Consider the following 26,550-nt stretch of genomic DNA (forward strand, 5'->3'; position numbering starts at 1 on the left):
CACTTAGGACACCATAGCACTTCAGGATAAAGGTGACACAGTGTATGTGTGTGTGGTGGGTGGGGGAGGGGGGATAAGACCCCCTAGTGTAATTTACCCAGAAGGCCATCTTCTGTCCTTCAAGTCCCAGACTGATTCTTGAGCCACAGACAACAGCAATTCTACAAATCAAATGTGTGTGTGTGTGTGTGTGTGTGTGTGTGTGTGTGTGTGTGTGTGTGTGTGTGTGTGTGGATGCATGCATGTGTACCTGTGTGCATGGATGGGGATTAAGGATTAATATGAGACATTGCCTGATGTTGCAGCAAGCCCCAGGTCTGAGATGACCTCAGCTGGCCTGGGTAGCTGGTGGCCATTGGAATGCACACTGAAAAGTTTTCAGCTTTGGTTACTGAGGCATGAAGCCCAAGGCCACTGAGAACCTGCACTGTCCTCCCCTACACTAGCCTCCCATGAAGACTAACACAGAGCCTGAGCAGGGAAGTTATTGGCTCTGTCAGACACATTTTCCAGGAACCTCATACAGCAGTGTCCTTACCATGTATCCAGCAAAGGAGGGACACAGGTACAAGTTATCAAGCTCACAACACGCCCAACAGGACCCACTCCACCTGGCCGTTGCTGTCACTCCTGTGTTCCCCGCCCCAACCTCACAGACTGCTGACAGGAGGCCTAGGACAAACCAAGGAAGGAACATCTTCTTGGTGTTGATAGTGGATCTGTCCCATGAGGCCACCTGAGAGCAGACACATGACAATAGTATTGGGGCACATGTGCTGTTGGCAAGGGAGATCCAGGACAGCCAGTGCTGAGATGGGAGGCCTCTGCCTCTCCAGACGTCTTGAGGTATCCCTGATGTGAGCCATTGCCATCTGACCCCCAGAGACCTCTGCTGTGTGTCAGGGGTAGGGGCCTTTGAGGAGCAATGACAGCAGGGTAGTAGCCTGAACAGGAAGATGGAGGGAGGACTGAAGGGGTCTGGCTGGGTAAGGGTGGTGAGAATGGGTGGATCCTGCCCTATCATCATCTTGATTAATCCAGTTAGAACAGGAATGTCAGAGAGGTGCCCCGACATAGTCTCTCAAGAACACTGGAGTAAAGCTGAATCCAAGGCTCACCCATCTCTCGACTTCCCCAAAATGGCAGTGGTCATCTACACCTGGGCATGTACACCTCCAAAGTTATCCTTACAAGTCCAGGTTTCCTGTTTTCCTCTAGCTTCAGGAGTCATGTGTCTTGTGTGCTGAATCACAGAGCCTCTTTCCACCTTGGCTCATGCTTGTTACCAGAGGCAGAACTTGATTTTTAACACGCATCCACTGTCAATCTCAAAAATATTAGCCAGTTAAAGTGTCTTTCCCAGAGGGGAAAAAAAAAAACTCCAAGAAAAATTTCCATGTCTTGCAAAGGATGCAAATGTCTTGTCTGGTGTTCCTTAAGACTCTTGCACAAGCCTTGCCATAGGCAGGAGCTCAGGCCCTGGGCTGCTAAACAGGAGCTGCAAGGGCCCAAGATTTCTCTCCTTCCACTCCCTGCACTCCATTGAAGACCCCGAGAGAAAAAGATTCTCCAACATCACATTGCTTCTTCCATCTCAGAGAAAGACACCACTAATCAGATGGCCTTAGGGAATAGAGGACCTGGACTCAGAGGACTTGGAGGGACAGAAGACCTAGGACACAAGAGAACTCAAGGCACAGAGGACCTTAGGGCACAGAAAATTCAGGAAAGACTTCTGAGTCAGATGCCTCAGTGTCTCTGGAGGAAGATACTATCAAGAAGCAAAGATGACATGGCTAACCTCAGGCATGGACCCAAGGTTGGGGAAGGAAGTGTGACATTCCCTCATTCAGGACCATATCAGTAATGGCTGGAGTCCTACCAGTTGGCCTATCACCCGCTGAGGCTTGATTTGGGCTGATTTTCTTCCAGGATTCCACTGAGTGGAGAAGACATGCCCCCTCCCTCTGTGCTGGATTCTGAACCCCTCCCACCTTCTCAGAAGCTTGGGTCCATTAGGAGGATTTAGTGGACTCTTCAGGGCTGAGGCACAATTCCACAGGCTTCAGGTAACAGGAGACAATGGCTGGTGATAGTATGCCAACCTCAAGGGAGCATCGGACCCTTGCAGAGCTGTGCACTTGGGAGAATGCACTGCAACCCTGAAGGGGCATCACTCAGCTCACCTTGCAGGTTGATGCTCAGAGGCAGTAGCTCTTCAGAGGCCAGACAGCCAGGAGCTGCAAATCCAAGTAGCTGGTGACAGTGCCAAGTTTCAAACCAAGGTACAGGCATGACTTGGGATTATCGTTTCAAAACATTCAGTCCATGATTTCTTGGCCCCATGCCCTTGGGAAGAACATTATGGGCATGGGAGACCATTCACCTCATGGCACCTGGGAAGCAGAGACAGCAGAGCAGCTCACGTCCCAGAAGACAGGAAGCACATTAGGGCATTAGCAGGAAGTGGCCATCAAGAGACTCAGTTCCCAAGGATATGCTCTACTTCCCCTGACCAGCTCATCATGCTCTAGCCTCTCTGAAAACACCCTCACAGATACTCCAGAGGCGGTTTCATTAGCTTCCAAAAGGTGTCAATCAAGTCCGCTGACAGTCAAGATTAACCAGCACATGTTGGACCTGGTCAGACAGGTGCATTAGCACGTGGGGAGGAGAGTTATGAGACACAGGAAGACACCTGCTTTTGCTTACTTAATAAGTCTTTAACTGTAGGCTAGTTTGGAGTCCACAGACACAGGCTGAGGCTTCCACACATCCACCTGGCACATGGCTATTAGTTTGTCAGATTCCGAAGGCTCATTGTTAAGTATCAGTGTTGAAACACATTTCATGATGGAGGTTCATACTCTGCCTGGGGTCTGCTAGTCTTTCCTAATACTCTTTTCAGCTATAAAACCCACTGTGTTTGCCACATGGCATGCAGTCTCCCCATTTCTAGGTCGAGTGAGAACTCCCCATATCTCAGAGGGTGTCTGGGGCAGTCCTCCATATGAAAAGGCTCACTGACTCTACTGCCTCCAAGGTCCACCCCCAGGAACCACAGGGCTGTTATTTTTTCTTTATTTTCCACTATATGTTGCAGCTGACCCCAAAAGTGAGCCTGAGTTGCAATGCTTCAAGTGCATAAAGAGCAGAGTAAGGCATGAGTTAGTTCCACAGCCCACAATACTACTTTTTGTAGCTCCACCCGCCTCCCCCCATTGTCACCCCCGTTTCTCATGACCTGTGCCCTTCACCTGCTCATGCTTCTCCTGACATTGTCAAATGTCATCATCTGGATCCATCCCCAGGGTCTCATCCTGCCAGCATCCATCATACAGACATAAACAGGGAGAATGGTTGGCCTGAAGGCATTGACCTTCACCAAAACAGCATCATGCTATATTCGCCCGTGTGCTTCTGCTTCCCACCATTTGGAGAGTTTCCTGCACTACACTCTTCATCCAGCCCCATCACAGTGTCTTATGGAAGAGCAGGCGTGTCCCTCTGCTCAGTCCCATACTGCCAATGTTAGATCTCTGCTATCTCACATTTGGAGGCAGCAGACAACACTGGACACAAATGTGAGTTTCTGTCCCTGCTGTGCTGGTTGCATGTTCAACAAGACCATGTGGCTTCTTGATGACTCAAAATCGGCTGTTGCCCTTGTCTGTGCATCATGGCTGCTAAACTGTGTTGCTTATGTGCTTTCAACGGTGCGTACAGAATGGCATATTCACACCTGTAGTGTTTCTGCTGGTCTGTTTCAAGTGCCTCACAGTCTCTCCCTTAGCATTCTGGAATGCTTATTTCTATGTTCTCACTTTGTTTTCTTTATTCTACTCGTCAGGGGTCAGTCCATCTTGTCATCCTTCACCAAAAAAAGCTACAAACAAAACCTGAGTTAAGACTGTTGCGGCTGCTTTGTGCTCTGTTTTTGAACGTCTGCTCCCATCCTTTATTATTCTCTCTTTTCCATTGCAATGATTTATGTTGTTCTGTGATTGTTCTTTTTTTTTTAGCCCCTTGAACTAAAAAAATTAACCATTTTTATGATATCCAATTGCCTGCTAAATGCCTCAGAAGCTAAGATTTGACAACAAGTATCAGTGTGCTTTTATCCTTGGTTTTCCAATGATTTTAAAATCTCCTCTCTCTCTCTCTCTCTCTCTCTCTCTCTCTCTCTCTCTCTCTCTTTGTGTGTGTGTGTGTGTGTGTGTGTGTGTGTGCTAAAGGATCATGATAGTTTCATCAAATTTTGGAAGTTTACAGCTGTTGTTTCTTCAAATACTTATTTCCATTTGATATTATTGTGTGTGTCCCCAGGGCTATGTTCATTTTTCTTTAGTCTTTTCCCCTCTGTTCTCCAGATTGGATAATTTCTATTGATCTGTCCTCAAGTTCACTTACTCTTCTGCCAGCCCCAATCTTCGACAAGCTCTTTCAGTGAATTCTTCATTTCAACCATTGTATTTTTCAGCCGAAGACATCCTATGTGTTAACTGCACCACCCTTCACAGAGCCAAGATATAGAATCCACGGAGTTAGATGAATGGAGGAGGAAAATGTGTACTGGATGCACAACGGAATATTATCCAGCCATAGAAAAGAACAAAATCCCATCATCTGTAGCAAAGTAGATGGGCCTGGAGGGTACTGCTGGAGTGAAATCCATCAGACACACAAAGGCAAGCACGGTGTGTTCCCTCTGAAGTGGACGCTAAAAGCTTGCTTCACTGCATAGAAGGAGTACAAAGACAGGAGAGGAGGAGAAGGGGAATGGGAGGTAACATGAAGATAGGCAGTGGGACCCAGATATAGATGGACAGGAAGAAAGAGTTTTAACTGGGCAGCTATGGTTAATGGTAACCTACCAAAAACCTCAGGAAAAGGTAGAAGAGAGGACTTTGAGTGCTCCCCAAATAAATAGAGATGGAGATGTTGATTGCCATGTGATCGCCCCCACCTGTGTACTTATGTCAGAACAACATCTGTCCTAAGCACACAGTTATGAGACATGTTCCCCACTGCTAATGGGGCACCTTCAGACCATACAGCCTAATATGTCAACATGAAGAGAGAATCCCTGTTCTGTCTCTCCTCATGGTATCTACTTCCCAGAAGAGATTGTGTTTCTGGTCGCTCTTATGCCCTCATTTCCTTTAATTCATTGACAGTATCTTCCCTTGGGAACTTGTGAACACCGATGGAGCCCCCTTACCTGGAGGCAGAGGGCCATGTCAGTCCTATGCCACATGGATGTTTCCCTTTTTCTAAGCTGTGAATCTCATTTGGGGGGCTCCTCTGTTCTCTGGGGTGCCTTTTGGTTGGATTCCAGGTTGGACCAGCAGCCTCGATTTCTGTTTCTGATACTTTCTGCTTCTCCTGGGGCTGCCAATGAATTCCAGGTTGGTCACCTGGGCCCATGCTGCCTTCTGTCTGATTTGGAAGAGCCATCTCACTGCCCTCTACCCTGGGGTGTACAGATGCTGCCTGCCACTTGCTGCTCTCATCTGGAGCCTGCAGTCCACTTTTCTAGCTATAATGAGCCCAACTCTGGTTTGGCCTTTGCCTAAACTGCATCACCTGGTGCCAGCTGTCCCTAGAGCTCCAAAGACCAGTGTCCCCCTCAGCTCAGATCAGGCCACAGTGCTCTGCCCAGAGCCAGTTCTCAATGCCTGTTTGGAAAACTGTTCCCACAGGGATTGTTGAGTGCTCATGGTCCCCCTTCCCCATGCTAGATTTGCAGTCCATTGCCTGCTAGAGCACCTCTAGCTCCTTCGTGTTAGACACATGAGACCTCTAAGATGCAGCATATGCCAAATAAAACGCAGGAGTTTAAGTGTCCAATTCTATGAGATGTGACTGTTTTATCCAGAATTCTCAGCATCTAAACTCCTCTCACACTATTTAGCATGCCCCCTCTCACCCAGAGGCACCTGCTCCTATGGTTCTGATGTCATACTTTGGTAAGTTAAGACTGTTCTAGAACTGCAGTGAGTGGAGTCACACAAAAGGGTCCCTTTGAGTCTGATCTTTCCTTTCAACTCATTTGGGGGTTCATTATTGTCAAAGATTCCTGGTTTACTTCTCTTTAGAGTCAAGCCATTGTTTGAATACAATGTGCATTTGTTTATCTATTCTCAGGGTAATGAACATAATAAAATAATGCCAGATCACATCATAATAGTTGGACAAAGTGGGTGAGGTTAGAGCTGAACTAAACGTTAAGGAAGAGTTACCGTGCTCTAAGGTCACACACAGGTCATAGCAGGCACAGTAACAGATGAGGTGGGGTGAGGCTCACAGTGCAGATGCTGGGCATGCTGGCAAGGATGCAAGCATGAGCACCATGGGGCTGGGATGTAGCTCAGTTGGCAGAATACTGGACTAGCATGCAAAAAGAAGTCCTGGGTCTGACACCCAGCATCACATAAACAGAGTGTGGTGGTCTGTACTTGTAACCCCAGTATTCTGGAAAGTGAGGGGGGAAGAACAGAAGTTCAAAGTCATTCTTGCCAACCTGTCTATAAATAAATAAGCAGAGCTGGATAACTCTCATGGTGGGTACCTGATGGTCAGCAGAAAGGGCCTGATACCCTGGGGTTCTCAGGGACTACAGCTTGTACCCCTGCCTCCTGGGACAAGCTTGCTGGGTGTGTGGACATGGGTATTTGCAGGACAGGAGGAGCAGGAAGGCAGGGAAGCTGACTGGCTCCTACTTACCCAGCAAGCATGAGGCTGAGGGTGTGGATCAATAAAACTCCTGTCGCTTCTGCTTGGGGCTGTGCAGTAGCCGAGAAATTGATTTTGTGAGCAGACACCTCACTTGGGCAGGAGTGAGGCTTTGCATTGGATTTTGCCTGGAGGCGTCCTGCACACTGTCATCCCTGAGCTTCAATGAGCCCATGGAGGAGAGGGAGGGGCCTCCTGGCAGGCCTGTCTTCCAGCCCTATATGGCATGCTAGGCTGCTACCAGGTGTAAGACAAAGGGGCTCTGTCTGTGAACCACACAGCTCTCTGGTCACCATTCTCAAATGTACCCCAACCTGTCCAGAGGCTACTGTGCATCTTTGTTTGAAGACAACTTTAGCTAGCACTGGGTGGGCCCTTCCTACTTGGAGAGCAGATTGTGTTGCTGGCCTAAGAATACACAAAGTCTGTGAACAAAGTATAAGATCCAGGTAGAGAACAGGCTCCACTCCTTTGAAAAGCCCTTGACCACTCTGCAGACCTGCTTTGGGCCTGGTTGGGTGTTTTCTTCCACAAGACAGACCCTGGCCTCACCATGCCCCAATCTGTTGCTGGTGGGAAGCTTGCATCATAAAAACCAACCTCAAATCCCCAGGATATCCATTTGAATCATAGTACATCTTCTAAGCCAAGTGGCTCTCAACCTTCCTAATGCTGTGACCCTTTAATACAGTTCCCCATGCTGCGCTGACCCCCAACTGTAAAATTATTTTCATTGTTACTTCATAATATAACTTGCTACTGTTATGAATCATACTGTAAATATTTGATATACAGGATATCTGATATCTGACCACTGTAAAAGTGTCATTTGAATCGTCCCAAGGGGTCAGGACCCACATGTTGAGAACCACTGCTCTAGTTGGAAACTGAGTCCACAGAACAGACTCTAAACAGTTCTAACACCTAATTTTCTCATGTGGAAAATAGATGCTATCAAAGAGATAACTGAGCTACAGCAAGGGTAGCTCAGTTTTGGGCAGGGTGGTTGCAGTTCCCTCAAGAGAGAGAGCCTCCACTGGAAATACCACTGGTGATGGGAGATGCCCTTCTGAATATATGTTTCTCTTATTGGTTGATGAATAAAACACTGATTGGCCAGTAGCCAGGCGGGAAGCATAGATGAGAAGAATTCTGGGGAGAGGACACAGGGAGGAGTGGCCAGGAAGACACCATGTAACTGATGAAGGAGTAACAGGTCCAGGCAATCTCTGGTAAGATAAGACTATGTGAAAATACTTAGATTAATAAAAATGGGTTAATAGTTAAGAGAGAGATAGCCAATAAGAAGCCTGAGCCATCTGCTAAACAGTTTATAATTAATATAAGCATCAGTGTGTTTATTTGGGGCTAAATGGCTGTGGGACCAGGTGGAAGAGAAACTCCATCTACACACTGGACCCCTTCTCTTTTTTGAATTATTTATTTGAATTAGAAACAAGATTGTTTTGCATATCAATTACAATTCCTCTCCCTTCCTTCCTCCTCTGTCCCCCCAACTAACACCCTATTTATCCCATACCCTTTCTGCTCCCCAGGGAGGGTGAGGCCTTCCATAGGGGGATCTTCTGAGTCTGTCATATCCTTTGGGATATGGCCTAGCCCCATCCCGTGTGTCTAGGCTCAGGGAGTATTCGTCTATGTGGGATGGGCTCCCAAAGTCCATTCCTATGCTTGGGATAAGTATTGATCCACTACAAGGGGCCCCATAGGTTTCCAAGGTGTCCTCACTGACACCCACGTTTGTGGGGGACTGGACCCCTTCTTAAGGGGTCACTTGAATCTTTGCTTCAATACCATGTGTCCTGAGTCATGAGACTTAGGACACATAGTCTATTTACTTTCTTGGAGCCCTTGTTATAGAGCCAAGAGAGGAAAATCAACCCAGACAACCATTCCATCAAGCAGAAAAGAGGTACTTCTTGTTCAAGAATCCCCATCCAGAACCTGCAGGTGCTGCTGGGAACAGTGGCCTGAGGGCATCACACAGTGCTCACTGTGTGATGGGATCTTGTGATGGGAGTAACTCTGGGAAAAGCTGGGAAAGCTGAAAGAGCCAAGAAAAGGTGTGATAAGAGAAGTGGAAGCTTAGGAAGTCCAGCTCCCGAGTTGGTTTCAATGCAGAAGTCGTCAAGGGAGGTGACACAAAGCCCAAATCCAGGTCCTTGTGCACACAGTTGCTACTGCACATCTGGGGATGACATCTTAGCCGTTGAGAACAGAAGAAACTGGGTAGGTATTTCCGTTAGGTTTATCAGCAACATGAGTGGGGAGGAGCTCCAGTGGTCAGTGCTGACTGTCGCTTGGAGAGGGATCTGGGAATACGTGAGGAATTCACTGAATCGGGTTAATGGAGGTGGGGAGACTCACTCTGAGCATGGATAGGGGCATTTAATGTCTGCCCCACCTCCACCAGATTGACTGGAGGGACTGAGCCAAGTACTAGCACACATGCTCTCTGTTCCTGGCTGTGGTTATGATGTGAGGCTCTACAAGTTACTGCTGCCTTGACTTTCCCACAAGGAAGGACTACTGTTGCCTGGAATTGTGAACCAAATGATCCCCCTCTCCATTAAGCTGCTTTTCTTGTGGTGTTGCATCATAGCATCGGGAAGAGAAACTAAGGTAAGCATAGAACAACAAGCATCTCATCAGCCTGAAAGATGCACTTAGGTGAATGAGGACACAAAGCTACAAAAAGAAAATATGAGATTGTCGACTTAAGACAAGTCTAGAAATTTCGTAAGGTATGCAATCCACAATGGATTGCAGTATTGGACATTTGATAAATTGGAAGTTTAAAAATAGTAAAAAATTTCTATATATGGCTAAAGGATACCAAAAGCAAGACAAGTGTAATAGCACATGCCTGTAATCTCAGTACTTTGGAGGCAGAGGTAGGAGAATCGTGAGTTTGGGATCAACTTGAGCTGTATACACAGTAAGACTCCACCTCAAAGCAGGAAGAAGCCTCCCTTATAGTGCCTGGGCTCTGTGGCCTGCTGACATCTTAGTGTGTAAGTCATTGGGGCTGCAGGGTTTGTTGATGGCAGCTGTAAGTCACTAACACAGAGACTGACAGCCAGAGGCCTTATGCCTGAATTTCTAATGTGGACTCATTTCCAGTGTAAGCCTTGCTTAGTCTCTGTTGGTCTTGAGTGGCCCCTCTAGCCACATCCCTCTCTGAAAACTAGCCAGCTCCCTGAAAATCCCATCTAATTCTGGCATGGGCTGCAGCAGGCAGCCAGTGTTTCCTGGGGACTCCTCATGCATTCCTGTCCTGTGTGGCTTGCTTTCCTCCTGTTTTTTTTTGCTAGAAAGGGTGTGCATGTTGCTGCTGATGTGGGGCAATGGAGGCAGAAGACATGGGAAACACTCCCACTGAGAAGCTTTCTGCTAGTGTCCTGGGAGCCCTGTCTTCCACTCCTTTCTGGGCTTCTGACATCCTCAGCCTTTCCTCACACACATGCCCACCCAAATTGGTGCACATGGTAGTGCAGCTTCTGTAATTTTTCCCTAAAATATGACTGAATTTGGAAGGTGGTGCCCTGTCAGGAAGTGGGTTTGCCTCCTTCTGGTCCCATTGTCCATGGGCCCAAGGTGTGGAACCAGGGTCATGGTGCCTTTTACTAAGGAACACAGATGGTTTTTTGATTTTCACAAATAGTACTGTTGTAAGAGTATATGTACACACACACACACACTCTCACACACATGAGTGTACAGACACACACCTTCATGGCAGGAGCTGCTGGCCAGTTTCATCTGAAAATTACAACACGCTATTGCTCAAGAGTCATCCTGAAGTGCAGTTCTCACACAGACGTGGTGTCCTCCCGTGGCACATCCTAAGAGAGGGAACACTTCTGTAGGGAGCATTTCCGTAGGGAGCACCTATGTAGGGAGTACCATCTTCCCTCTAGTTCTCCAAACTGATGGCCAAGACCACATTGGTCAAATCTTTCTGTTTCCTTCCCAGGAGCATGGTATTCACAATAGGGCAGGGAGATTTGCTCTGTTCATGTAAAAGTTGCATTTACATTCACTCCCCACCCCATCCCACAGTCATCTTCACTAAAGTAGAATTCTGGGTTAAAATGGGAAGACAATGCAGAGACTGAAGCTGCTTCCAGTATGATATTCCAGGAAAAAAAAGGAACCACTAGGTCAAGTTGCTATCTGAAAGTGTCTTAGCAGAGTTGTAACCAGCTGGCTGTCAGCACAATGCCCACACTGGCACCCACATCGGCCTCCTGCAACAGGAGTGCATGTAGCATCTCATGTTGCCAGTTGCAGGCTGAGGTGGATGGAAGCTTCTCAGCCTTCCATGTGTGGTGACAAAGCGGGCCTCAACAAGCAGCAGGGATTGAGCAGGGAAACCAGACCCCACATAGCCCTGGCTTGTCTTGCTCTGTGACAAAAGGAATGCCATATAGTGGTTTTTAGAAGACAAGCCTAGAGGCACTGTAAGGCTGCTCCTGCACACAGGTTACATGGCCTATTCCAGATAGAACTTTGTCTTCAAATGTAGCTGGCAAGAGCCTTGGGGGACTCGCCTTTGACTCTACACCCAGGGAAAGAAACGTCTGAGGCTACAGCTGAGCAGGACCTGTGGCATCTCCTGTAGGTTCTCACAGCATGACCTACATGCAGCCTTGAGTCTGAAAAAGAAGAGCTGTCACAGAGGACAAAAGACAATGGAAGGTCAGAGGTATGCAGACAGCAGATGTTAGTAATTCTTTTGAGTGTGTGATCTAGTCTAGGAGAGAGGGGCCAACCGAGAGTGCAGAGGTGTGACCTTGGGAAGGGCTTGGCTTGGCTAGGGGAATCATCCAGTCTGTCATTAGGGTCAGGTAGCTCTTGGCTGGTTGTACTTTTCCAGGATGATGACGGTAGGCTGTCCAGGAGTCCTGGATTAGGCTCCTGGTGGCTCTGGGCTCACAGTTTACTGTGGGTGGGGCTTCCAGGTACCCAACTAAGAACATGAGATTCTATAAATCATAGGCCTAAGAAAACCTACTACTATTGTTCTATTAAAAGAATAAATAATAATAAATAGTAATAAAACAACTCCTAATAGCATATTGCTATATCTATAGATCAACTCTTTTTAACTAAGCCTCTTCTTGAAGTAGATGGGAATTAACACAGAGACTCACAACTGGTCAGTGTGCAGAGAGAAAGAGAGATGTGTAGAGAGAAAGAGAGACTTTGGAGCACTCAGCCCTAAATAGGATGTCTTCATAAAACCCTTCCTCTCAAGGCTCAGGAAACTATGCAAAAGAGGAAGCAGGAAGATTTTTAAGAGCCAGAGGTGAGGGTTGACACCAAGGAAACCTTGTCTTCCAGACACAAAAGGACTGATGACCACATAAACTCATAGAGACTGTGGCAGCAGGCACAAGACCTGCACAAGTTCAAGCCAGGTGGTGGGGTCCTAGGACAGAGAGGAAGTGGATATGGGGTTCCATTCCTAACCAATCTGCATAAAGGAAACTCTGTTTTTTCTAATGGAGCATTAATTTGTTATATCAACCCCACTCCAGGGCCAACCAAATGCCCAAGATTAGTTGGCCAGCAGAAAAACTGACTCTGGTTTGTGGGCTTTTTGGTTTGTCTTATTTTGAATTTTTTTAATTGTGTTGTTTTTTTTTTGTTTTGGTTTCTTTTTGTTGTGAGAGGGAGAGAGAGAGAGAGAGAGAGAGAGAGAGAGAGAGAGAGAGAGAGAGAGAGAGAGAGAGGAGAGGGAGAGAGAGAATGAATGAATGGTATATGGAAAGGTAGGGGCAGATCTGGGAGGAGTTGGGTGAGGGGAAAACAGGATCAAAATCTATTGTATGAAAAACAAAATTTTAAATTCGGAGGCTGCAAGACACCCTGAGTAAATCCCAGGGCATTAGAGTCCAAGAGATGTGACTACACTCAGGTAGCCCCTTTTTGGCTGCTCACTAGCCATCAGTGTAGTCCAGGGTCTGTGGCAGGACATGTGGCCTGGTTGAGGAAGCTGACTGTGGATGGTAGCCAGAGGTATGAACCATACTCCTCACCAAATCCTGATGCTTCAAAGAAGCAGGTCAGCTTGTCTTAGAAACTTGGCTCAGGTGCCTTGTGCTCTTTAGTCCTCTTATGGCCAGGCAGAGCCTCCTGCTCCACCAAGTGTTGGCTGCTGCTCAAGGCCAGGCCATCATCACCCCCAGCTCATTCCTGCTTTTATTTCTACTCAGGGCTCCCATTGCTCCTCCCTTCCCATGCAGAACACAGCTCCATTGTCATCCTCTAATCCTGCACCATGGATCTCCAGAACAAAGGATGGGACACAAACGTGGCATCCATCAAAAGCACCCTTCAAATTGAACACCTCCTGCTGTGTCCTAAGATATTACTTCCCAGACCACCTATCCTTTCCTATTAGTCTCTCAACTCTTAGAATTGTTTTCAATGGCATCTTCTGGCCATAATCAGATGGAAGGAGACAAAGACAGAGACTCTAACTCTTCGCCCACCCCCATGTGGCTACAGAGAGAATCCTTCCCTCTTTAGATCTGGTCTGGATCATATCTGGTCTCTCAGAACCTAGCATGGTTCCTGGATTCCCCTGGGACAAAGAACAAGGTCCCCTTACTATGTAGCTGCATGAACAGCAGATGGGACATCAGGTGCTCTGTGTCTCCCGATGGCTCTGTAGTGGCCTCCCTCCCAGCTATAGAGAAGGTTCTGGAGACTAGAATTACAGTGGCACAGGAGAAAGAGCAGGTAATGAGCCCAGAAAAACAGGTAAGAAGTGTGCTTGGCAAAATGCCTGCTTGCTTTGAAGTCCCCGCCTGGAGTCTTCCCGGTGCCCTCCTGACTGTTTTCCGGCCTGAAATACATAATTGGCCAGAAGACCGAATGATGAGAAGAAAGAAAAGGATGTTTTATTTGGCCAAGGGAAGCAGCACCTGCTGGTGCAGGACAGAGAACAGAGTCAGCAGCCCTATATTGTATGCTACTCTTGTATACTTATCACGGTCTGAAACCTGCCTCCACCTACCCTACCCTGCCTCTGTGTCAGCCTCCCTGGGGTGGGCTCTACACTCCCACAGCAAGCCAGACCCTGATGTTCCCCGAACCCCACCTGACAATGCTTAGCCTCATTCCCATGATACCCATGAGATTCCCAGTGTTACCCAGGCCATGTACTCACACTCTGCTGTTCCTTGATAGGTGCCCACACTAAACCATTAGCTCCTCCTAAGGATCCACAGTCCCTTATGCCAGCTTGTTTACAACTGAAGGATGAGAAGGTGGTTGGGGGCCTTGCCCAAGGCCTCCCAGCATCTGAGTCTTTCATCCATGCTAGCTCCCTGTGCTGCTGTGTTGTTAGGAACTGCCCTCTAGTCTATCCCAGCAGACTAAAGAGCGGTTGCCTTTGCCATGGCCAGGGTCACTGGTCACAGGTACACTGAGAGGCTTCTGAGCTCTTGGCACTAACCAGTCACTGACTCTCACTGCCACAGGGACCTTGTGGAGGCCCTCCAAGGGTTTCTTTCCCTTTGCCCATCTGGCAGTGCTGCAAAGTTGATGTTGTCAATTCTTACACACACACACACACACACACACACACACACACACACACACACACACACAGAGTAAATCTGGGGAAGTCAGCCAGCTGGCCAGTGGTAGCCTGGCTCAAAGCTCTATGTCTCATTCTCCTGACCTCCATGGCTTTTGCAAAGAGAATCTCTGAGCTCTCACAACATGAGCTTAAGAATTCAGAGGTGTCAAGCTCATGAGTCTGAGCCATCCAGTGGATGCAACCAGGACAGCACAAGGTGTTCATGACAGAACAAGAAGGCCATGACAGCACAAGGAGGCCATGACAGCACAAGGAGGCCATGACAGAACAAGGAGGCCATGACAGAACAAGGAGGCCATGACAGCACAAGGAGGTCATGACAGCACAAGGAGGCCATGACAGCACAAGAAGGCCATGACAGCACAAGGAGGCCATGACAGCACAACGTGGCCGTCACAGTACAGGAAAGTCCCACAGGCACACCTGCCTGAGGGATGATTCACCATCCCTCTGGTTGTAAGGCTTCAGCCCCTCACCACTGAGCACTTGAGTTTTCTCACACATGGATGGTTACCCTGGAGCAGTAAAGAGAGTGGGCAGGAAGGGGAGGGGGCCTCCATCTGGTGTTCAGGCTTGACATGCAAACTCTCACTTCTGCTTCCATCCACCTGTTAGAATTAAGGGTTCTCTCCAGCTCACACCAGGTTAGGGAGAACTTAGTGCAGTTTTGGGATGTGGAGTATCAAAGAGTGTTTGCACATTGAGTTTAAAGGGAACATGAGTGGGGTACCAAAGAGTGCGTAGGCACTGAGGACTTGTGCTGAGGGTAGAGCATGGCTTTAGTCTCCCTGTGGGTGTCCTCCTCTTCCCTAGAGAGCTCACCTACTCCAGCACCATCCTTCATCGCCTCCACTGGTGGAGTCCTTGCTCTACTTGTGGATTGCAGCAAGCCCCTCCTGGGCCCTTATGTTATGCTTCATTTGCTTTTTATCTCTCTCCATTTGAGTGACAGGGTGGCTCCCACTGCCCTTCCTCCTGCCACTGTGTTATGGAGCTACCTGGACCCGAGTGTCCTGTCTGTGTTGTGTCGGATGAACACTTTAGGTCTCAATGAATCTTGCCATTGGGAGAGTGGCAGGAGTGGGTGGGTGCATGGTTCAAAGCAGCTTTTTAAGAGAAGGGAAATGATGTGGTGTGTGTTTGTGCATGTGTGTATGTGTGTGTGTGTGTGTGTGTGTGTGTGTGTGTGTGTGTGTGTGTGTATGTGTGTGTGAGAGAGAGAGAGAGAGAGAGAGAGAGAGAGAGAGAGAGAGAGAGAGGAGAGAGAGAGATGTGTGCAATAATCATGCAATAGGAAGGTCCAGGGACAGGTCTCACTTCAGGTACTGCCAGATCCAGTGCCCCAGTAATGCCTGGGAACTCGGTTTCTCTGAATCTCTCAGTCCATCCTCAGAGTCCTCTCATGTACAGAAGAGCCACAGCCTTCCAGTGCGCAGGAATAGCCTTGAAGGAGCAGAGTTGACTCTAAGCTTACTTAGCAACTCACAGACACACTAGTGGGAGCAGCTTGGTCACATGCTCCCCCCTCGCCCCATTGTAGCTGAAAGTGCAGGCGTGCAATTAGTGAGGCATGTGCTACATGCTTGTCTCTAAGTCTTTGGGTTACTAAGGTCACATGGCATCATAGTGAAGATAGATTCTGCAGCAGGACTGGGCTGGGGAAGGTGCCACAAAAGGCGGCCTCAGAGGCTGGGAAGCAACCTCTGCTGTGTGTATGAGGAGCCAGCATCTACTGTTGACTTACAGCCTCTGGAGGAAGAACTGCCATACATTGCAATGGAATGGGCCTTGTCCAGCTAGCGGGGAACACTCACATGCTACTCAAGGGACTCAGCCTAGGAAGGTTTATCCAGGTAACAATATCTATCCTGTGAACCTCACGTTTTTCTCTTAAAGTTCAGAGATCCCTCAAGAAATGAATGTGAATCCAAGAGTGGTGATCACACCTGCAATGTGGGCATTCAGGAGACTGAGGCAGAAGGATTGTGATGACTTCCAAGTCAGGCAAGGCTACATAGCAAAATCTTGTCTCAATGAAACAAGGAAGAGAAAGGAATTCAAGGTGCTGAGGTGTGGCTCAGTGGCAGGGTCTAGAATACAGAAGTCTCTGGACTTCAACTCACCTCTACAGAAGAGAGCAATCTGTGCTGCCTGGAAATGAGTCTGGAAACAGCAACTAGGGTGAAGCGACATGTGGCCAGAAAAACAAAGCAGAGGGCCAATCCCTGGGCAAGCCAGGGAATAGCTCTCTGGGTGTGGGGTGGGGCCTGTGATACGCCTAAGTACAGCAGAAAAAGCAGTACAGGTTGATGAGGAGCAGAAGCTAGGCAATTGAGCCTGGTGATCTGGAAGTGGCTGGCACCCTGGCCTTTTTGATTCTTGTCCTCTTGGTATTTAGAACCTGCTGGGCAGACCAGAGTAAAGCCCAGGGTTCAAGTTGACAGCACAAAGCATGCTTGCTGCAGTCTGAGGTGACATGTGGAGTTTGGGACTGTCAGACTGACATCTTCCATTAGTGCTACAATACATTTTTAATACATTCCATTTTTTTCTTTAATTTCAGATTGTATTGGGTCTGGTAGACTCTCTCTTCATTACAAAGCTGTGCATCGTTAAGCAGTTAGAATAGTATCCCACAGAGCGTGATGGCCTCATTTCATCTTCCTGAAACCCCCTCCTTGGAAGTCACAGATTTGAACTTTAGTTTAAAGGCACAAAGACGTGACGTAGCCTCCCCCAAGCCATATAGCACACATATACCAGTCCAGGACCCCTCGATTCATCCCTGGGATGCCCTTAGCCTTCTTTGGGGCACTTGGGCTTATGTCTTCAAGTGGGAAGCCTTTAACGTATATTGTGTCACTTACCTGCATATGCCCATGCTCTCCCCATTTATTTACTGGGGTTCCAGTAGCCAGAACATGTCTGGCCATTCTTCGTTCACCATAGTAGTCTGACCAGAGGTTTGCAATGAACTTAGAGGCAACCTTGAGTAGAGCCTTGTGGGAGAAACAGAAGGTCAGGCAGCATCCTGTTGGGAGGTATGGACCTGCCTGGCAGGTGCTGGACTAAAGGGAGCATGCAGGTTGGCCTTCGGCAGTCCCTCAGCCACTTAGGGATAAACATCATTATGAATGAAGTGATTGGAAGGTATCCACAGACCCACCAGTGCCAGAGTAGATGAATGTGGTGCACCCAAGGTTGAAATTAGGGGGAACACATTAATCTGGTGGCTGAAATTAAACCTCAGCCACATCACTGTTGAAATTAAGTCTTTCATTCACACAGCAAAAACGGCTGCCACTGGTGTTTCTTTGTCTCCCCTCTGTGAGAATCAGGATGCAACCAAAACCCATAGATGACCTGCCGTGGCCTCAGGAGACACACTAGTGGAGAAGGAGCAGGCTCAGATGTGAAAATCTTTGTGTGAGGTGTAAACGGCCCTTCTGAACTTGAACTCTTTGTCTGAGGACCTTCAATGGTCCCAACCTCTGTAAAGCCTCCCTGGTTGCTAGCTAACATGAAGGTCTCATGTACCTGAAAGCTTTCTGCCTGAGGCTAGAGGCCTGGCCCCCTGTGGCAGCTTCCCTATGTCTCTGGAAGATTCCCTCCTCCCTCTTCTGAGGCCTTCACCACAGCTCATACTCTATGTACTCCAGCTGTATACCAGCTGGTGATGGTCCATCTGAAGATGCCACCTCCCACTGCCTACAGGAGTGGTGAGTCCTGTGATGAGTCCTGATGGGCACCTAGGCCCACCTCTCTTTAGGTGGGTGATTCCTGTCTAACTCAGCACCAGGGACTCTCACTGCTGACTCCTGCATGGACTCTCAAAACTCTGTACCAGCTGCTACTTAGCTTGGTTGAGGGCCAAGCCACCCTGCTTGAGGTTAGCACAGGTTGCTAACCACAGCTCTCTTCTCCTCCAGAGTTACCCCCATAGATACCAGAGTCAAGGCTCTCTATCTCTGGGTTGGAATTTTGTCTATGTGACTATGGTCACTCAGCCACTCTGAGTTCAGACTGTCATTGTTAGAAGGGGAGGATTGACATTGCCACCCACTTAGACCACTGTGAGAACTGAACACGTGATGTGTTTGACCTGGGCAGAGTTATAGATCACACACTGCACTGCAGAACTAGTTATTCTATGTGAGCTGGGGTTGCTGTCGCTGTGGACACTCTAGTACTACCGTTAGTGATACCCACATGACCACCACTGTCCCCACCCTAGCTCTACCACTGTCACTACATACTTTGCTGGCTCTGTCACTGCTACTTCCATGATGGCTTCTGCTGTCTTTGCTGTGTAACTACTGCTACTGGCTGCTCCTGTTACTGCCACCACGGTCACTCCCTGCACACCATCTCCACCGCCGATGCTAACATACTGTTATTGCTACAACTATGGCTCCCACTGCAGGGAAGACCTCCTCATCGAAGGAAGAATTGCATTAATGCTCTCTGGAATTTAGACCCATCATTTACAGCGGATGAAGTGATAGCTGTGGTAGAATACCTAATTGGCAGGCAATGAATGCACAAAGGAAGAATGAAGGTGCAGGAGTGTAGAGCAGTGGCCTAAGCTTGATGGAGAAACACACATCATTCTGACTGGTGTTACAATAAATCTTTCCGCCAAAGCCACCCGAGCCCTACCGCCATGTGGGCCATCTCCCCCAGCAGCCTGAGTTCTGCCCTGCCGCATGGATGGACAAAATAATACAGAGACATATTAGGTACAAAGCTGCTTGGCCAATGACTAGGATTTCTCATCTGTTAGCTCAGTCTTAATTATCATAAATCTATATATTTTATAAGACTTATCTTATAGAGGATGCCTTTCGCTGGCACCCTCTCTTGCTGGTGGCTCACATCCCACCACTGGAGGTGGTGAAGGGGAAAGGGACACTTCCTATTTCTCCTTTCTTAAATATAAGTCTCCTTGCTATGTCACTTCCTGCCTGGAACACCACTTCTCTACTACATTTCCCAGAATCCTCTTTGACTCCTAGTCCTGCCTAACTTGCTGCCTCATTGGCCAAACAGTATTTTATTTATCATCCAGTAAGACAAACACACAGAAGCACTTCCCCCACCAGACTGGAGCTTCAGACCTCACTGGTCTTAAACAAGTGGAAAAGCTTATAACCCACAAGCACTTTAAAGAGATGCACATAGGGCTACAGAGATGGCTCAGTGGGCACTGTGCTTGCTGTGGAAGTTTGGTTAGCTGAGTTTGACCCCCATAGCCCACAGAAAAGTGAAAGGAAAGATTTTACTCCTTAAAGTTTACCCTTGACATCCACATGCATGTCCCCTAACATGCAACACACACACACACACACACACACACACACACACACACACACACACACACCAATAAATAAAACAGTATTTTAAAATGAGAGAGAGGCACAAAATAAACAAGAGAAGTGAAGGGCTGGAGGATGAGCTGGGAAAGGACATTAGCTAATGAGCCTTCAGAAGGACAGGGTGAGATGGAAAGAGGAGAGACCCATGGAGAACATGGCTAAGAGCACCCTGAGCCAAAAAAAAAAAAAAAAAAAAAAAAAAAAAGATGTAAAATCTCCAGGCAGGAAAACTTAGTTATGATCTCCACAGGGATGCTAGAGAGAAGAAAGCAAGATAACACAATAAAATCACCAAGGAAAGCGGTGTCTATCTTGGGATTCTATACCTAGCCAGGAATGGTCTAGGCTTATAGCTGAGTTGGGTTGGTGCTTTGCCAAGCATGCCTGAAGCCCCAGGTTCCTTCCCCAGCACCATGTGGCGGTATATGCCTGTCATATCAGCCCTCAGGAGTTGGACATATGAGAAGCAGAAACTCAAGGCCATTCCTGACTACACACTAAGATCAAGGCTGATCTGGGGCTACGTGAGACTTTGTGTAATATAGCAGCATAAACAGAGAGACAGTAATTAATGGTGGGAGGATGGGTTTGTGAAATGGGGGTGAGTGGTGGCTCCCGACCTTGGTCAGATAAAAATGGGAATTCTGAATAATTCCATTCTTCTTGAGATGCTGAAGTAACTATGCACACTGTAATTTTAAGTAACCATAACTTGTTGGCAATAGAACTCTCTCCTCAAAACCTACTGCAAGGCATCAGTACAACAGAAGTCAGGCAAGGAAGTGGGGTCTGGGTGCATATTAATGTTCTCTGCATTAATATGGAGAAACCTTTATCTCCATAAGAAGAAAATTGGAGGAAGTCTGTGGCAGGAGACTAGATCTTGAGGATGAAGCCTTTCCGATTCAGTTAGTATGCTTACAAGCAAGGGCAGGTCGGAAGTTGTGTTCTCCATGATCCCTACCCCAGAGAGGCACAAGGAAGTGGTCATCTTCAGACTGGCATGACTAGATCTGCTGTGCCTTGACCTCAGGTACCCTGATCATGAGGGACAAAAGCTTATTTGAGCCACACATCCAGGGCATTTGTAATGCTATCTCAAATAGACCAAGACAGGGCATAAAAAGGAAGGGGGGAAGAAAAAGAAAAAGGAAGAATGCAAGTTCGGTATAACAGCAATGAATTTCAATAAGTGCTAAAAACAGATTGCAAAATGGGAGTCTAAGTAGAATTCATCTGTGTGTTGAAGGAAAGGTTAAAACAAATGCAAAGATTGCTAATTATAGTACAGCAATTCTAGCCGTATCAATGGGAGGTGAGACTGATTCTAGAACGCTTGGCTAAGAAGTCCTACTTGAGTGAGGAAAAGGCCGAAGGTGTCAAGGTGCTCTTCGCAGGCTCTTCAGGGGAGGCTGTTGTGTGCAATAAGTGAGGGGAAGCACAGACAGGGGAGGGCTTCATGTGTCTATTTGCAAATTCCATGATTGTGTACTTAGAAAATCCTGGAACATGTGGGCAGGTTATTAGAGCTGAGGAGAGGATCTGGCAGCGTTCCTGGTGCAGTGACCAACACAGAAAAATGGAGCTGATGATGGACCCATCGCTTAAAAAAAATCAATGCTGTTCCCATGCACCATCAAGGAGCAAATAAGAAGCGTAATAGAGAAAAAAAACCTCGCGCTCTCATAAGCAACACCAATTACATACTGGCAAGAAATAGATGTAGTGAGAAAGGGTGTGAATTTTTATGAAGAAAATTGCTAACTGAGTCTAGTGGTGCAGCCTGTAAGTCCAGGTCCTCAGGAGGCTTAGGAAAAATGACTGCAGGTTCAAGGCTTGCCTGGGTAACTCACTGAAATCCTGTCTGTCTTAATTTTGTTTTCTGTTGCTGTGATAAAATACTTGCTATAAGCAGCTTGGAGGGAAGGGTTTTTTGTTTTTTTTTTTTTCAGCTCACAATTCCAAGTTATGGCAGGGAAGTCAAGGCTGTAGGAACTTGAATCACACTATATCCACAGTCAAGAGCAGAAAGCAATGAATTAATGCACTCCTTCCCATACTTAGCTAGCCTTCCCCACTCTTGTATAACCCAGGTTCCCTTGCCCAGAAATTTTTTGGTGCCACCCACAGTGGACAGGTCTTCCCACTAATTGAGAAAACCCCTCCAGACATGCCCACAGGCCAACCTAATCTAGACAGGCTCACACTGAGACTCTCGTCCCACATGACTCTATATTGTGTCCAGTTGACAATTATGAGTAACTGTCATTTTCATGATATCATGAAAAAGAGGACTGAAGAAATGGCTCAGTGACAGCGTGAGTCCTGCCCTACTTAGATCTGTTATCAACTTGGCACAGCCTAGAATCATCTTCGAGGTCTCAATTGACACATTTCCCAGACAAGATTGGCTTGTGTTCACATCTGTGAGAGATTGTCTTGGCTGACAATTGATGCAGGAGGTCCACCATGGGTAGCACCACCCCTAGGCAAGTGGTCAACTATGTAAAGAAAGCTAACTGATCATGAGACTGGATACAAGGCAGCAAGCAACATTCTTCCATGGTTTCCACTTCAAGCTCCTACACTGAGTTCCTGCCTTAACCTCCCTCAGTGATAAATTGTGACCTGGAAGTGTAAGCCAAATAATCCCTTTCCTTCCCTAAGTTGCTTTTTTCAGAGTGTTTTATCTTTTTGTTTTGTTTTGTTTTTTGAGACAGGGTTTCTCTGTGGCTTTGGAGGCTGTTCTGGAACTTGCTCTTGTAGACCAGGCTGACAGAGATCCGCCTGCCTCTGCCTCTGCCTCTGCGTGCGCCACTACCGCCCGGCCCAGAGTGTTTTATCTTAGCAACAAATGCAACAAAAATGCTTGCTTACCATGTGCAGGACCCTGGGTTCAATCCCTAGTGCATAAGAAAAGAAGAGGGGAGGAAGGAGAAACTATGAAGTTTATTAATGGATACAAGGATCTGAAGAAATGGAACACATTTCATGGGTGAGTAGACACTACACCACAATTGTGACACCCGCCCCCAAACTAATTAACAAATCCAATGGTACCTCAATCAAAATCTCAACAGTCTTGTTAGTAAAAATTGACAAATCTACTCCAAAATGTATGTGGAGAGGCAAATGAACAGAATGATTTTGAGAATAGGTTTCAGGAGAACGCATGGGCACAGAAGTCAGGAAGCATTACGGAGACAGAGTAAACACCCTGAGCTGTGCTGGTACAGGAATTACAGATGGATCGATGGCATAAAACAAAACACAGAGCAGCCTGCACCAGGATGACGTGCACAGGCATCTGATGGATTACAGAGGTGGCACTGGGAGTCAGTGAAGAAGAGATGGATGACTTCATATGGGGGCCTTCCACTAGAAAAAAAAAGGAATTAAATTTTCTTTTACTATGTTCAGCATAATGAATTTCACATGACTAAAGATAAAAAAAACTCCTGAGTATTTTAAAGAAGCTTTAAAACTTCTCAGAATTATAGAATGTCTTCATGATGACCGAAAAATAAAGAATGATTTATTAGACAAAGAACAATGTCTAACTAGAAAAAAATAAAACTAACAAATGAGAACCCTCACCACCACCCCTTGCAGAAAAGTGCCATAAGCTCAAGAAATGCTACCACAGAAACAAGCCACATGCAATTGAGAGACTAAGGTATACTAGTGTCTGTTATCAACCAATGAGAAGAACTAAATGGTATAGCCAAAAAATGTGCAAAGGATATGGATTTCAAGCCATCAAAGAAGGTTCTCAGGTGTCTGTCCAATGGCAGGGAAAGAAAGCTATGTAAAGTCAGCAGCCACCAGGTCAATGTGAGGTTAGGAGTATGCACCACTTTGCACCACAATGGGAACAAAACCAAAGTGTGACAGGATGCCAACAGCTGATGAAGACTACAAGAGGAAGAAGCATTCAATACCACAAATGATGTCTGCCCAGTCAGTATGAATGCTAAGTGGGAGCTATTCTGACTGGTGGCATTGGCATCAAGGAGTGGGAACCACATGGTCTGATGCGTTGTCACTGTCCCAACCCCAAGAGCCGTACCCATCAGTGACATGACTACCTGGACAGTAAGCCTCCCTCATAAAGTTCTGAGCCAGGTGAGGATCAGTCTGACCTGTTCAGAAAAGGTGCAGAATGTATCTTTTTATGCATAAGAATCTCCATCCATTTTGTGTTGGCTGTTGAACATAGGACACTGAGTACTTGATAAAGAAGATGCTGTTTGGCTCATGATCCAGATTGCTGTAAGGTCCAAACAGCATGGCATTGGTATTTGGAGAGGCCCTCCTTGCATCATAACATGCAAGCAAGAGGAAAGGGAATCAGATGCATTCTGAAGAGGCCATGTATCAGGGCCTTGCTTTATAGTAACCCAATCTTGTGAGAACTAACCCAGTCCCTGAAACATGACATCCTACTACAGGGTGGCACTAACTCTTTAATAGTGCTGAAGGTACCATTTTATCACCCCAGCCACTAGGCCCCACCTCTTAGTGTCTCTACCACCATGTTGAGGACCAAGCTTCCAGCACATGAACTTCTTGAAGTATTTCTTAATTAGGGTTTCTATTGCTTCGAAAAGACATCATGACCACTGCAACTCTTATAAAGGAAAGCATTTAATAGGGCTAGCTTAAGTTCCAGAAGTTTAGTCCATTATTGTCATGGATGGTGACATGCAGGAAGACACGGTGCTGGAGAAGGAGCTGAGAGTTCTGCATCTTGATCTGCAGGTAGCAGAAGCAACTATGTGTCTCACTCAGTGTATATTGATCAAAGGAGACCCCAAAGCCTACCCCCACAGTGACACACTTCCTCCAACAAGGCCACACACACCTACTCCAACAGGGTCACACCTACTAATAGTGTCACTCCCCGTGGGGGTCATTTTCTTTCAAACCACCACAAGGTCAAACCACATCCACACCATCACAGTATGTTAGGTTGGATAGAAAGTAATCTATGTGGATACTCAAATAGGGCCCTCAATATTGTAAATGACACAGGCTGATTTGTCCTAAACATAACCATCTGTCATGATGTCTGGCCTCTCACCTCTGTACACCAGTGGTATGAACACTCCCATACACAGGTGCTGACAGCTTGACAATGGACAATAGTGTCCAGCACGTGCCAGTGCCCTGCAGACTTCTCAGGTTCACACAGGGAGCTATGTATGAAGTTGTCTAGAGTGGTATTTATGATGGGGAGCATGTATAGAGTAATCACGTGTGCTAGAATGTCAAACAGCCACTAAAACTCTGGACACTTTTGCTTCTCGTAACTGTGGGTGGTGATGGGGTTGGGGATCAGTTCCTATGTTGAGTTTTTTTCTAAACCTGCTGGAAACAGGTTCTAAAAGGTTCTAAAAGCACTGCGCAACAGAGCAGAAGAGGCTCTGTAGCTGAGACAGGCAAATCTAGTCAAGGAACCTCAATTATGACATCATAGCAGGTGCTTCTTTAATGAAGAAGGGACCAGCTTTTCAACAAGTTATGCTGAAACAGTGGACATTTGTGTGCAAACTTGCATCTTGATGTCCAATATCCAACAGACATGAACTCAGAATGGAACACAGTCCTAGGAGTGATGTGGGAAAGCCTAAAGCTTCTAGACGGTAACACAAGAGAAAATTTTTGTGATCTTGAGAAATACCAGGAATAGATTATGGTCCATGATCCAAATGCAGTCAAGTTTTAAATGAACTGGGTTTTGTTGTTGTTTCTTTACATTTTAAGTATCTGCACACGGGCATACACACACACACACACACACACACACACACACACACACACACACACACACACACACCACTCCTCAAGAAAACAGACTATGCCACTGAAATAGGTGAAACAGCCTGCAAAGACTAACACATTGACTTCATAATCCTTTCAGAAATGGTTTGCTGACTCTCCTTGTGTTCACTGTGATATAACTACAAGTTGAAATAAAACCTGGGTGAGTTGGATTCTATCACCAATGCTCTTTCTGGAAGAGAGATGCAACTAAGAGAACATAGGTGATTTCATTTTATTTGGAAGAATATGTTTGGAAAGCATCACATACCTAATAGAGAGCTTGTATCTGAGACATACACTTGGAATCACTTCAATTTATTAAAAGGAAAGCTAATAGGCCAATAGGGCAAGAATCTGGAGCAGATATTTGCACATGGAAACATCCAAATAGCAATATGCTCTTTTGTATTCTCTCTCTCTCTCTGTCTCTCTCTGTCTCTCTCTGTGTCTCTCTCTGTCTCTCTCTGTGTCTCTCTGTGTCTCTCTCTGTCTCTCTCTCTGTCTGTCTGTCTCTCTCTCTCATATGCACATGCACACACACTCCCTACTACAGCAACTGGCATCCCCAGCTTTTCTAATGGGAGAACAGTCTGGCATATTCTGAAGAAATACACAGAGCATTTACCATACAGTTCAGCAAAGCCACCCCTAGGCATTTCTGCCAGGGGATATGAGAACCTATTATCCCATGAAAATCTGTATGTTTATTGAAATCACCCTATTCTGGAAACTGCCCAAATATATTCTATCAGGGGAAGAATAAACACAGCTTGAGTCAATTCTGAACCATACCACAAGGTACTCAGCCTTACCATGGAATGCTGGTCCACGTAGTTAGATGCTCAGTCATATCAGATGCAGGACCATGCTATTAGAAAGTAGACCATATTGAGGAGTGTTCAGCAACACCATGGTACAGCTGTCCCATAACACCTGTGCCACTATTGCCATGTAAGTATGTCATTCATTGTAAGTAGT

This window comes from Cricetulus griseus, chromosome 2 (genome assembly GCF_003668045.3).
Source record: "Cricetulus griseus strain 17A/GY chromosome 2, alternate assembly CriGri-PICRH-1.0, whole genome shotgun sequence".
NCBI classification, from domain to species: domain Eukaryota; kingdom Metazoa; phylum Chordata; class Mammalia; order Rodentia; family Cricetidae; genus Cricetulus; species Cricetulus griseus.